This window comes from Meles meles, chromosome 2 (genome assembly GCF_922984935.1).
Source record: "Meles meles chromosome 2, mMelMel3.1 paternal haplotype, whole genome shotgun sequence".
Classification (NCBI taxonomy): Eukaryota; Metazoa; Chordata; class Mammalia; order Carnivora; family Mustelidae; genus Meles; species Meles meles.
In genome coordinates, this window is record NC_060067.1 from 637,107 (window position 1) to 650,073 (window position 12,967).

Consider the following 12,967-nt stretch of genomic DNA (forward strand, 5'->3'; position numbering starts at 1 on the left):
TAAGCGGGGTCCCGTGGAAGTTTCCTGCGATTGCCCTTCAAACGGTGGGGGGGGGGGGGAGACCCCCAGTACCAACGGAAATGGACTGAGGCAAGAAAAGAGGTTAGAACTAAGGTTTGAGTTCATTTTCTTCTGTCTTCCTACACTCACATTTTCGTTGTGTTGGTTTTCGCTTAGTTGGTTGAAGAGACAATGGCTCATCCATGCAATGGGTGAGCAGCACGGACTGGTGCTGGGAAGGCCGTGACCCTGGGGGTGTATGTAAGTGGGGGCGCTGAGCACACTGCCCTGGGCACCCGCACAGGGGAAGTAAGTGCAGACCGACGAGGTCTGCTGTCTCGTTCACCTGCCAGGAAAGGACAGCTTTCTCGCGTTGAATACAGTAACTGCTATAGTGTAAAAAACCCCCCAAACTACCCGATGACCTAAATGGGCAAAGTCATCTCCTTAGCGTTCTCTATCTCACTGTCAGAAAGCATTTCTCAAACAAGCAGTTAATTACTTATGGTATTGAACCAGGCACTTTGTACAACAAAACAGAAGAAGGAAAATAAGAGGAAACAAAGACCAGGTCTTGGTGCTCAGACCTTTTACAGCTCCGAGGACAGCTGTCATTTCCCCAGCACAGTAACCACCTTGATGTTCTCGCAGCGTGGAGACGTAGCGGACGTCCCCTTCCCTCTTTGAAAGTTCCGTGCGTGAAATCACAAATCAGCTTCTAGAACCGAACTGTTTCCTGGAGTTTGTCACCCATTCCTCTAAGAAGGACGCTCGCGGGAAGCTCTTGCAGATGGTTACAACACTGCTCATTTCTGTTCTCAGCCTACGACTCATCGGAGTGTCCCCGAAAGCATTTGTTTTGCCCTGAAATCTCTATAAGCAAGAGGAGCGACTTATTAGCGAGTGTGAACAATGCCCACAGTGTCTCCCGTCTCGGTCTCCCACTCCCAAATCCGTTGTGTTTGGCTCAGGAGCTCTTGAGAAGTCGTTGACATCTTCGAGCTGTACTGTTACTCCAGGGTCTTGACTCCATCCGGATCTCTGGGAAGAGCGAAGTCACTTACCCTCCGAGTACAGACCGGCTATGCACCTCAAGTTGGCATGGCTCCCATGAGGATGGGAACAGCCCACAATGACCAGAGCTGATATTCCTTCACGCACAGAGCTGGCATGCAGTAACCGCAGCCAGACGGGGCAGTGGCGCCTTCCCTGGTGCTCTGGAATTCCCAGCAGTCCCGGAACGTAAGGGTCAGTGTCTGCAAGCTGCGAGCTTACAGCTCAACCAGTTCTGATTGGTTTTGAGTGGTTGGTGCTCGGGTCAACGATTTTTCCTCTTACCTCTGCCTTTGCAACCTCTTGTGATATATCATGAGCCGTGTGCTCTCCGGCGGCTTTCTCACAATTCTACTCTAACCGAACGAGAACTTAAAAAAAAAAAATCAGTCTGGGGGCACCTGGGTGGCTCAGCTGGTTAAGCATCGGCCTTCCTTTCGGGTCACGATCCCGAGGTCCTGGGACTGAGTCCGTGTTGGGCTCCCAGCTCAGCGGGGGTCTGCTGCTCCCTCTGCCTCTGCCCACCCCCTGGCTCGTTTTCTCTCTCTCTGTGTCTCTCTCAAATGAATAAATAAAATCTTTTAAAAAGTCAGTCATTCTGGCTTCAATTTCCATCCCCAAAACCGTTTAAGGAGGGTGTTAGAGCCCAGTGTAAACTCTGGGATGTGCGGTAACTCACCCGTCCCGATGAAAGCTCTTCTCGCGAGGGGGCCACGTGTGTCGGAAAGGGGATTTTTACTTTCTGGTTTATAACTGCTGCTGTGTAGGATTTCTCTCCTCCATTGTGGACACGAACTGTACCATCCGAAAAAAGATAACATTGCATGAGTCAGGTTGTGCAGGCCTTTTGGCGTCGGGGTCGTGAGGATGGGGCGCCCGGGGTGGGACCCTGAACTCGGGCAGCGCTCCGGGCTCACTCCTCACTGCGCAGGAGGTTGTGCGTGGCACGAGGCTCCCCGCTCCCTCGGGGTCAGACAGGGGTTGGACTGGGGTCAGACTGGGGTTGGAGTGGGGTCAGACTGGGGTCAGACTGGGGTCAGACTGGGGTCGGGCGCAGGGAGCTTGTCTTCCAGGTGGAAACTTCCAGGTGTGGACGGAGCCCAGAGAATGGGTCTGTGGTCCGTGACGCCCCTGGTGGCCGGGGTTTGTTCCTGTGACTTTATACGTCCATGGTGTCATTTCAGACCCGTGGAATGGCTCTAGGGACAGTGTGGGGGACTCGGGATCCTCTGTCCGACCCAACAACTTCATCTTGTCCCGTTTGATTCGTCGTATCCTGCGTGCGCGTCTGCACACACGTGTATTTACTGTTTCTGAGCTGATGGCGGATACTTGGGAGACATCGAGCCCTTTGATCTCAGTACTTCAGCACGTATTTCCGAAGACTGAGAATATAGCCCAATCCAGTAACCAGGAACTTAACCTTGACGTTATCCCTCCAGGGTGGGAAGACAGATGTCATCAGGTCTCCTAGGAATGTCTCTTAGAGCTTTTTTTTCCCTTTGGGCTAGATTGAAGCGAATTTCGGGCACTTGGATCTGTAAATATGCACGTATTGATATGAGTTGGGGTAATTCTGACTACATCGTCCGCATGGGAAATGCGGGGGGCACTCTTCCCTACCGACTGCCTTCAGCTCTTTGGGGAGAAACAGCTTTGAGACACTGTTTTCTTTTTAAAGATTTTATTTATTTACTTGAGAGAGGAGAGAGAGCGAGCACAAGCAGGGGGAGGGGCAGAGGGAGAAGCAGGCTTCCTCGGTGGAGCAGGGAGCCGATGCGGGGCTCGATCCCAGGACCCTGGGACCATGACCTGAGCCCAAGGCAGACGCTTAACAACTGAACCACCCAGGCACCCCAAGAGGCTATTTTCAAGAGCAGAAGCTGTTAGGAAGTGAGAAGCCAGCGTGGGGAGTGGGCCTGGCCGTACTTCTCCGTGCGGTCGCTGACCTGTCTGCATGGGGGTCATCTGAGTTGCCAGCTGAATGGGCAGGTTTGGGGGCTTTGCCTAGACCTACAGAACCAAACCCCTGGGAGCGGGGCCCAGGGGTCTGCATTTAACAGGCAGCAGAGGGGGCTCTTAGGCCCTGTGGGTCGGAGGTGTGGTCCCAGGGGCAGGTGGCCTGGAAGTGACGCTGTGCCCGCAGCAGTTCAGTGTGGCAGCCCCTGCCTCGATTTGTCCATATGGTTCCCTCTTGTGTCGCTTCAAATACCAGCAGCCCGAGATGCCTGCGGTTGGTAAGAGGCAGCATTTCCGGAATGGGGAGCTCGTAGGTGCCTCCCTTTAGGAAGCCACGCGTGTCTTGAGTTGCTTCCCGCACACGTCTGACACGGGTCTGACAGCGCCCCGGAGTGGGCTTTCTCTGCAGGGAGGACGGTGCACAGGAAGGAGGACGGGATGTGGATCCGGAAGGCTTGGTGGGGGTGGGAGTGAGGGCAGATGCTTGGATCCTGCATTAGACGCCTGAGGAAAAGCTATGTGGAAAAGGGAAAAATAAGTAGACAAAACCCTCCGGAGAAAGACTCCGTGAGCCGGACGCAGACCTCTCCACCCCCGGCACGAGTGCCCGAGCCTCCCCTGGTGGGCACCGGGGTAAGGTCCGTGAGCCAGCGCCAGCGCCCCACTCCCCGTCTGCACCCCGGGGCCCAGCTCGCCGGCACTCCCAGGACCGGCGAGCACACGGGGCTGCTGTGACGCCGGCTCTGGGTCGAGCCCGGCTGTCCGCTCGCCGTCCAGAGGCCCCTGGGCCCCGCTCTAAGCCCGTCTCCCCTCTGAGGCTCAGGGCTCGACCGTCTTCTGACACACTCCTCGGGTCCGTCTGCTCTTGCTCCTTGGGGTTGGGGACGGTGCGGCTGTCCTGGGAACGACACATTTTAGGGGACATCCCAGACCCGGGCTCCTCCGCCCCCCGAGATACAAGGCCCTTTGTAAACGGTTCTGACGCAACAACAGATCGCGAGTGGGAAGCCCCCGGGCTCCAGATTTGAGAGCACAGCCGAGGGGGGCCGAGGGTTCACCCTAACCGGCCTCCTACAGGCGAGGCTGCACGACACCGACCTGCGGGGCCCGGGGGGCGGGGGCACAGATGAGAGCTGGGGACCCCCTCACCGAGGCCCACAGAGGACCGTAGTCCACGTGGGCATTTCAGTCCCTCCTGTGGGTGCATCTTCCCCTCCCCCTCTCCCGGGAAGGAGAAGCGCTTTCCAGATCGCTTTCTTCTTCGGGTGAGGGTGCTTGCTTCTCAGGCGGTTGCTGCGGCCTCAGGGCTCAGGCGGCCTTCTGGGGGGCCTCTGGGCTTCTCATATTCAGTGATGCCAGTGCAGACAGCCAGGCCTGCTTCTAAAGACGGGGTCTTCCCGGGGAAGAAACGCAAAACGCTCAAAGCAAAGCTCTCCTTGGCCCTGGGCCCGGACTGCGGCTGAGCTGTGGCGGCTGCTGCTGGGGACAGAGGCCCGGGTGGGCTTCCCCGGCCTCCGGGGCTGCTCCATGCGAGGGTCGGAGGGGCATCCGGAGTCAGATGAAACACATCGTCGTTACGGGCCAGTCTCGCGAGTCTCCCCGGCCAGGGCCATTCCCAGTGGGTATTAGCTGGGTTTTGGAGAAACAGGATCTTGAAGTGCTGAAAAGGTTCTCCAGGCACACTGGCAGGGCGCCGGACGGGGGACGGGGGCGTCCGGTTTGGGAGCCACGAGGGAGCACTTCGGGTCGCCCTTCTCTGCACCTGCTTGAGGCAGGCGGGCCGAGGCACGCAGCGGTCTGGGTGAGTCCCACTTGCACGCTGGCGAGGACACGTGCGCGTGGGCCTGGTGCTCGGGTACATGCGGGAGCGGCCGGTCCTTCCTGCGCACGAGATGCCGGCCCTCTCGAGAGGGAGGCAGACCCGGACCCATCGGAATTCCGAGGGCTGAGTGCCAGGACAGACCGGGCCGGGACTCCGGCCGTCCCGCTGCGGTGACCCTGGGGAGGAGTCACAAGGGCCCGCCCTTGGCTGCCGTCCTGAGGGACAGCAATAACATTTTGAAAGTGAAGTTACTTCACAACTAATTTATGTTTTAAGATTTTATTAATGTACTTGAGAGACAGCACAGAGGGAGAGGAAGAAGCAGACATGCGCCTCTCCCAGCAGAGAGCCTGATGCGGGGCTCGACCCCAGGGCCCTGGGGCTGTGACCTGAGCCAATGCTCAACCCACCGAGCCACCCAGGTGCCCCGTTATTTCACAACTAATTTAGGGGGAGAAGTTGACCTAATGAATTCATTTGGTGGCAAAATCTGACCTATTTAGTCTGAATATTCACACTCATATTCCTGTGTGTGACGCTCTGTCCCTTTTCTACAGTCTGAAAGATGTGGGTTCGGAAGCCCATCAGACCCTCAGGTTTTAATGAGACCCTGGACGTGGCCTCGTGTCATCTGTTCTTTGTATTTGAGGACACAGCGTGGGGAGGACACAGAGTGGGGAGGACTCGTCTGCCCAAGATCGCAGCTCAGGGGCGGTTGGGGCCTTGCAGGGAGGTCATTACAGCACCGGGCCCTACTGGCACCCCTGCGGGACATCGTCTCGAGAGGCAGTGAATTCCGACACTGTGGAGATTTGAGCACCAGACGTGTGCACAGCCCTGGAGGGGGCGTGGGTTGGGACAGCCCCGCCTACAGGGGCACCCCTGGTGGCGGAGATCTGCCCTCTGGGTGATGGTGTGGATCTCTCCCCTCAGCCTGGGCTCAGCCACCCCTGCTCTGTGGTACTCAGGTGCCGTTCAACGCCCCGTGATGCCTTCGTGCCTCGCTGCCTACAGGGGCGGCTGTGGCTTGTCAAAAAGCCACCCGCTGGGTATTTCTCATTGCTCCTTTCCCAATTCTTCTTTCTTCTCTCATCTTAGTCCCACCACTGGCTTCTGGTCTGTGACCCCTAAGGTCTCTTAGACCGGGGGGGGGGGGGTGGGGGGGAAGATGCATGGATACTTATAAGTGATTCTGGAGTTTTGTGGATCAGAACCAGGCAGTACAGGTAGGAAGGAAGTAGCCGGTGGTGAGGAGTGAGTCGGAAGAACACGGGCCTCCAGGGGCCCGATTACCTTCCTCAGCTGCCCTAGCGGCTGGAGCAGGGGTTCTGGATGAGGCTGGATGCGTCAGGGACCTTGGGAGCCCCTCAAGTAGACTCTGCACGATTGTCTCCTTCTTCCATAGGGTTCCCGGTGGAGCCTGTGACTTTAAAAAGGTAAGTGCTTCTGGTCTAGAAGAGTCACCGGAAACATGCCAGCGTTTCCTAAAAGGGTAAACAGTAAATGAGTGTTTATAGGTCGTCATCCATTGTCCCCTGGTGTCTCTATAGCCAATATAATCACTTCTGTGCTTTTGACAGATGAGAGTCCCCAGTAATTTTACTAGTGAGTCACATAAAAATGATGGTAAGACCTTGGGAGGGGAAGGGGGTGTCAGGGGGGCAGGGTCAGCTCAGACGGGGGGCGAGGCCGTTGTCTTGGGGAGGAGGTGCGTTGGCTGATTGCATGGATTTGGGGCGTCTGTGTGTTTTGGTTCACTTTGGTTTCAGACGCTTGCTGGGAAAGCGTCCCTCCCGGTGGCTGTGGAGTCAAGCCTGCGTGACGCACTGAGTCTGGGTGTGGGGACGCGGCCGAGGGGACCGGAAGCAGGACAGCTGTGTGACTGCAGGGCCCTGTGCAAAATGAAGGTACGAGGGCCCAGGCCAACACTAAGAATTTTAAGATGGTGATGGCTAAGTGTTTTGTCCCACATGGGACCTGCCAAGCGTGAGGCCTCGCATCCTTGCACTGGTCATGCCTCTTTCCAGAAATCACGGAGCCTGTGGTGTCCTTGGCCCTCTCTGGTGTCACGAATGGAATTGAGGCCTGTTTGCCAGGGAGCTGCCGGGCCCGTCGCCTTGGCGCTGAGATCTCACTTTCTTACTACAGAATGTCTTGATTGCTCTGGATATTTGATGCTTTTGAGAGGTACCTTGTTCCATTTGGGGGAGAAGGCATGTTTCAGGAGCAGGATGGGAGGGCGGGCTGGGGAGGAGAACCTGGAACTCTTTCAGACCTTCCCTTCCCAGCTGTGGGACCGGCGGCTTGGGTTCTCCGCATCTCTGTGCTGCCTCGGCACGGTGGCGGTCCCTTCCCGACTCCTGAGTGCCCCGGGGAGGCTCATGGGTCCAGGCACTCCGAGGGGGGTTCCAGGACTGAGCCTGGTATGTGGGAGTGGAAAGGAGGACCCTCAGACCTGCGCTCATCCAGTAAGGCTCTGGCCAGAACTAACGGTCAGGAAACCCCAGGAGAGCCGCGGCCCGGCTGCTGAGGACCAGCCCGGGTCAGTGTGGCCGAGTTGACGTTCCTGCCCCTGCTCTCCTCGATGGGCCCTCAGCACCCACACACCCACACCCACACGTCCTGTGAACGTGCTTTTCTGGGCGGCCTGGGTGAGCCGGGGTAGTCAGGACGCGGGGTTCACGGCACCCCCCACCGCCGCTTCTGAAGCTCTGCTTAGGGTCGAACGGCAAATTCTTCTCTTTTAATTGGGGTCCTGGGAGGACAGAGTGGGTACAGTGGGCCGGACAGGAGAGAAGCGCACTTAGAAGACGGGGTCTCGTACGTTTCTTTGCTCTGTGGACGGAGATGCAGGGTGCAGGGACTGCTTGAGCCCGTGCTCCTCCCTCCTGGAGAGTTTCGTGTTCCGTCTCCTGAGTTGAGTAACACTTGTTCATTCCAGACAGCCTAGAAAAGACAAACAGGCAAAAGAAAAAAAAATCACCCGTATCTCCCCATTTTAGAGCTGCTGTGCACACCTGCACTGTGACCTTCCAGACGTTTCTCTCAATGCACAACTGTAGTCTCACTCCCCACAGTTACGCCGTAACCCTGTGTGTTACCAGCTTCTCTCCCTGCGGGCACGTTGCAGACCTGCGTCCTGCCCTCAGATGGGATCACCGTGTTTTAGTGCTGAGCGGAATTCCGAGGTCGCGATGCACCTGTTGTCGGGAATTCAGGTGATTCTCACCAGCAACTTCGCGTACGTCCCCGTCATTTCCTCAGAATAAAATTCTACATGGATTTCGATCAGATCCATTTCTCTGTGCATTTTTAAGGTTGTAGACCGGTGGTTCTCAGTCAGGGTGACCCTCCCTCACGGGACGGGGAGGGAGGCTTTAGCCGCGTCTAGAGACATGGTCGATGTCACGGCCGGAGGGGAGGCTGCCGCGAGCATCCAGGTGGCTGGGGGTACCACGATCACAGAACAGTCCCCCACAGCAGAGAACTGTCCAGTCCGGAATGTTAATTAGCCCCAAGGTTGAGACACTCTGCTTCAGACACAGCTTTACTGAGAGAGAATCGATACATAATGTTGTATAAGTTCGAGGTATACAAAGCGCTGATCGGATCCACTTTCATATTGCGGGACTGTGACCACCGTTGCCTCAGCTAATGCTTCCGTCCTTTACCGAGTTGCCGTTTCTTCTTTGTGGCGAGAACAGTGGAGATCGCGCCCAGCGACTTTCAGCATATCGATACAGTATTATTGACTATGACGGCGATGTTAGATCTCCAGAACTGACTGACGTTATGACTGGAAACTTGTGCCTCCGACCAGCATCTCCCCATCCCCAACCCCCGGCCCCTGGAACGACCACTTCACAGTCTGATTTCCTGGGCGCTGTAGCATCATGACCTCGAGGTCACCCAAGTTGTCTCCAACCGCAGGATTTTCTTCTTTATCATGCCAGACTAGCCTTCCATCACACACACAGATACTTTTATTCCTGGGACTGTCGTGGTGCTGGAGCGTCTCAGTCTTGGAGGAAAATGAAGTCTAGATGCTCGGGTTCCCTGGCGCTCAGCCAAAGCCAACCCGGTCGCCTCCCGTCTTTCCCTTGGAGAAGAACTTGAGTGCTCAAGCTGTTTGGAGTAGGGAGGTGACTCATGGGAGCCACTGGGAGCCTGTCCTTTTACGCAGGAGAGAGAGAAGGGCAAGATGCCCTGGACGGAGGTGTAAGCTGGGGGGGGGGGGGACAAAGCTGGTGCCAGGCTGGACAATGCGGTCCTCGTTGCGATGGAAAGAGGCTTGTGTGCAGCTCTTTAGGGACCTGAAGGCTCGTTCCGGGCACTAAGGACCCAGGCAGGGAGAACACTTGCCTTCGCGGAGTTCAGAGCGAGGGAGCAGCTCAGAAAGCCTCTGTCGCCTCCCATGAAGCCGGCATCAACAGTGTGAAGCCCTGTGTCCAGGGGCTGCTAGGCAGGGCCCACGCCCTCAGAACTAGAAAATATCCGTGCTCCCGACACCAAAACTCACAGTGCTGTGAGATCCAGTCTCCCAGGGAAGTCTAGGACACTTGCTGAAACGGCTTCACTGCTTGTCTTCAGAGCCTGCCCCATCGCGGCACGGCGCGCACCAGAGGCCCGTGCGGGAGGACGACGGACAGGCCCGCCCTCCCGGAGCGCAGAACCTCCAGCGGCTCGTGCCGAGATGCTATGGAGAGGGACCTACAGGGCGCTGTGGAGCACAGAACGGGAGCACCACCCATCTAGGGGCCGGGGAGGGAGGGGCTGAGGTCCAGGAAGCTCTCGCCGTCAGGAACGGAAGGACCAATTGGAGTTTGTCAAAGGCAGAGCGATACAGACGTGTTTCTGGAAACCTTTGAACATGCAAAATGCTCCTCCCTCCCGGGGGCCGTTACAGTGTGGTCCTCCATGAAGGAACGCGGTTGGGCTAAATACGCCTTCAAAGGTCAAGGTCCTTCCCGTGCATCTTTTTGTCATTGTCTCCGCGCACAGAAGAGAGTAGAACAGTGCAGCAAGCACCTTTCCTGCCGCTGCCCTGGCTCCAGGGCACCCTGCGTGGTGGCCCTTGCCCCTTTCCGTCTGCTCTTGACACAGCCTCCAGAGCCCGCCTGTGACATTGTCGCTCCGGTCCTGTCTCCTTCACGCTCCAAACGCTCAGTCCCCGTGCGGGTCCCACCCGGTGCCCCTCCCTGCCTGTGCCTCCCGGGGCTCCGCTCTGCCCCGTCCCTCCGCCCAGCTGCTGTCTCACAGGTGCTGGGTGCAGCCCCTGGGGCGCCCGTTCCCTCTGCCGCGACGCTCCTCCTCCAGGCAGCCACAGGCCTGATGCTTTGCCACTTTGAAGTTTTGACTCAGCTGTCACCTTCTCAGTGAGGTCTTTCTGAAGACCGCGGAGGTGGGCAGAAAAACGTCCCCTCCTTTCCCCCACCATGTCCACATCCTAATCCCTGGGACAGGTGAATCTGTTCCCTTATGGCGCTTATGGCACTTGGCAGGTGTGGTTGAGTTGAAGGTCTCGAGGCGAAGAGGCTGTCGGGGACGGTGTGGTCACACAGGTCCTTGAAGTGAAAGAGAGAGACAGGAGAGTTGGAGACAGACAGGTTCCATGTGAGAAGGGCTCGCCCTGCTGGTGCTGGCTTTTTTTTTTTTTTTAAAGATTTTATTTACTTATTTGACAGAGAGAGATCACAAGTAGGCAGAGAGGCAGGCAGAGAGAGAGGAGAAAGCAGGCTCCCCGCTGAGCAGAGAGCCCGATGCGGGACTCGATCCCAGGACCCTGAGATCATGACCTGAGCCAAAGGCAGAGGCTTAAACCACTGAGACACCCAGGTTCCCCCTGGTGCTGGCTTTTAAGATGGACCAAGGACTGGGCCACCTCTAGAAGCTGGAGGAAGCAAGGGAACGATTCTCCCCTGGAGCCACCAGGAGGGACGCAGTCCTGCCGCTGACTGAAGGTCAGTGAGACGCGCTGGACTCTAGCCTGCAGAAATACAATCAATTTGTGTTGTTTTCTTTTATTTTATTGTTTTCAAGACTTTATTTATTGGGACGCCCGGGTGGCTCAGTCAGTGGGGGTCTGCCTTCTGCTCGGGTCGTGGTCCTGGGGTCCTGGGATCAAGTCCGGTGTTGGGCTTCCTGCTGGGCAGGGAGCCTGATTCTCCCTCTGCCTGCTGCTCCCCCTGCTTGTGCTCTCTCTCTTTCTCTCTCTCTGACAAATAAATAAAATGATATAATGTATATATTATATATATAAATAAAATATTTTTTAGAAAAGATTGATTTATTTTTTTGAGACAGAATGAGAGAGAGAAAACACGAGATGGGGGAGGGTCAGAGGGAGAAGCAGACTCTGCTGAGCCGGGAGCCCGAAGCGGGACTCGATCCTGGGACTCCAGGATCATGGCCTGAGCTGAAGGCAGTTGCTTAACCAGCTGATGACAAAACTAGGGGTTGGGTGTGAGGATGCATCCGGTCAGCACATAGTTTCTGAGCACCTGCTGTGTGCCGGGCACTGGTCTAGAACCCCCCAGTGAACAGAAGAGAGAAACCCTTGCCCTCAAGGAGCTCACATTCTCAAGGGTGAAGGTAGTAGGAGACGCAACCGACTAGGGAAGTAACCGTGTGCTGCATGGATGCGTCCTTAGACCCAAGCCTGGCTTTGTCACCCGTTCCTGTCTTACCCCAGCCAACTTCGTTCACGATAGGGCCTGGGGTCGAAGAGGCGGCCAAGATAGGCCTTTGCCAGTGGGAGGAGAGAGACAGAAACACGAGTGTCTGCAGTGAAAGGCAGTGGGTGCTCCAGTGGGGTGGCCCACTGAGGTGCTGTGGAAAACCCAAGGAGGGGATCGGTGCTGTGTTCGTGGTTGCCGTAGACCGAGAAGTCACTCCGTAGGTCCGCACTGAGCATCTACTTTGCGCCAGACCCCGTGGTAAGTCTCGAGGATAGAGCCGTGAGCGAGACCGACGCGGGCGTCTCTGCAGGCAACGTTCAACACGTCGCTTCCCGGGCGGCGAAGGAAAGGCGCAGGGAGCACCTGGAGCTGAGGAGGGGCCCGCGTTCCAGGTGTGAGGCGTGGCAGGGGAGAGGCGTGGCGGGCGAAGGCCTTGGGTGTTCAGGCGGTGATGGGTGGTTTGGTCTGGTTCCAGGGAAGGGGGTGGCGTAAGTGAGACCAGGAGAGAAGGCAGGGGTGAGACCGCGAAGGGCGCGTCATGCCGGAGAGTTTGCATCTGACCGTAAGAGCCCGCGGGTGCCGTGAACAACCGGACCCGCCGGCGAAGTTGTAGTGGTGGAACCGTGCGGGGTTTGCAGAGGGAGCTGTGGTGGCCACGTGGGCGAGGGACCACAAAGGGTGGAAAGGGAAAGGAGGAAGCGCGGCTAGTTCTGCCGAGAATCTTCTGTCCCGTCCCTTAGACGCGTTCTCCGTTTCTCCCCTCCTGCCTCTGAGGCCCGAAGATGGACTTGCATGGGCTGCGGTGGCGGCTTCTGGCTTCGTTCACCCAAGTGCAAAGACCCAGAGGGAAGGAAGGTCAGGGTATTTTCCCCCCTTCTTTAAAGAGATTTTATTTGTCAGAGAGAGAGCGAGCGAGCACAGGCAGGGGAACAGCGGACAGAGCAGGGGGGGAGAAGCAGGCTCCCCACTGTGCAAGGGGCTCATACAGGACTCGATTCCACAACCCTGGGATCATGACCCGAGCCAAGGGCCCCCCTCAGGCAGCTCCTCTCCGAGGCTGCGTAGCCGCGTCCTCGGTGATTCTGCGGCGGCTGCTCCCCGCCCTGCTAACCCTTGTGACGCTTCAGCTCCCGTGGCCCTGCCCACGCCTTTGTGTTCTTAGTCGCCCCTTTCAAACGCGCATCGTGTTTCCTGCGGGGACCCTGGGGACCCTGACTGACCTGAGTCTGACTCAAGATTCCAAGTAGGAGCCGGTGGAGCCAGAGGAACTGCACCGGTCATGAGAGCGGGAAGAGGAAAGACTTCAAAACAGCAGCTTCCTTGAACACGGACTGGCACTGTCCTGTGTTTTGCATATTAACTCATCAACCCTTACAACATGCCTTCATGTTGGTCGTTGTTCATCAGCCCTATTGTACAGATAAGGAAACTGAGACCCAGAGAGGCTGGCAAAGTT

At 57.1% G+C, this 12,967-nt stretch overlaps 1 protein-coding gene across 1 annotated transcript in view; it reads left to right on the top strand.

The window, feature by feature from the left end:
• Positions 1-12,967, top strand: part of SCD5 (stearoyl-CoA desaturase 5) — a 124,956-nt gene that overhangs the window by 12,831 nt on the left and 99,158 nt on the right.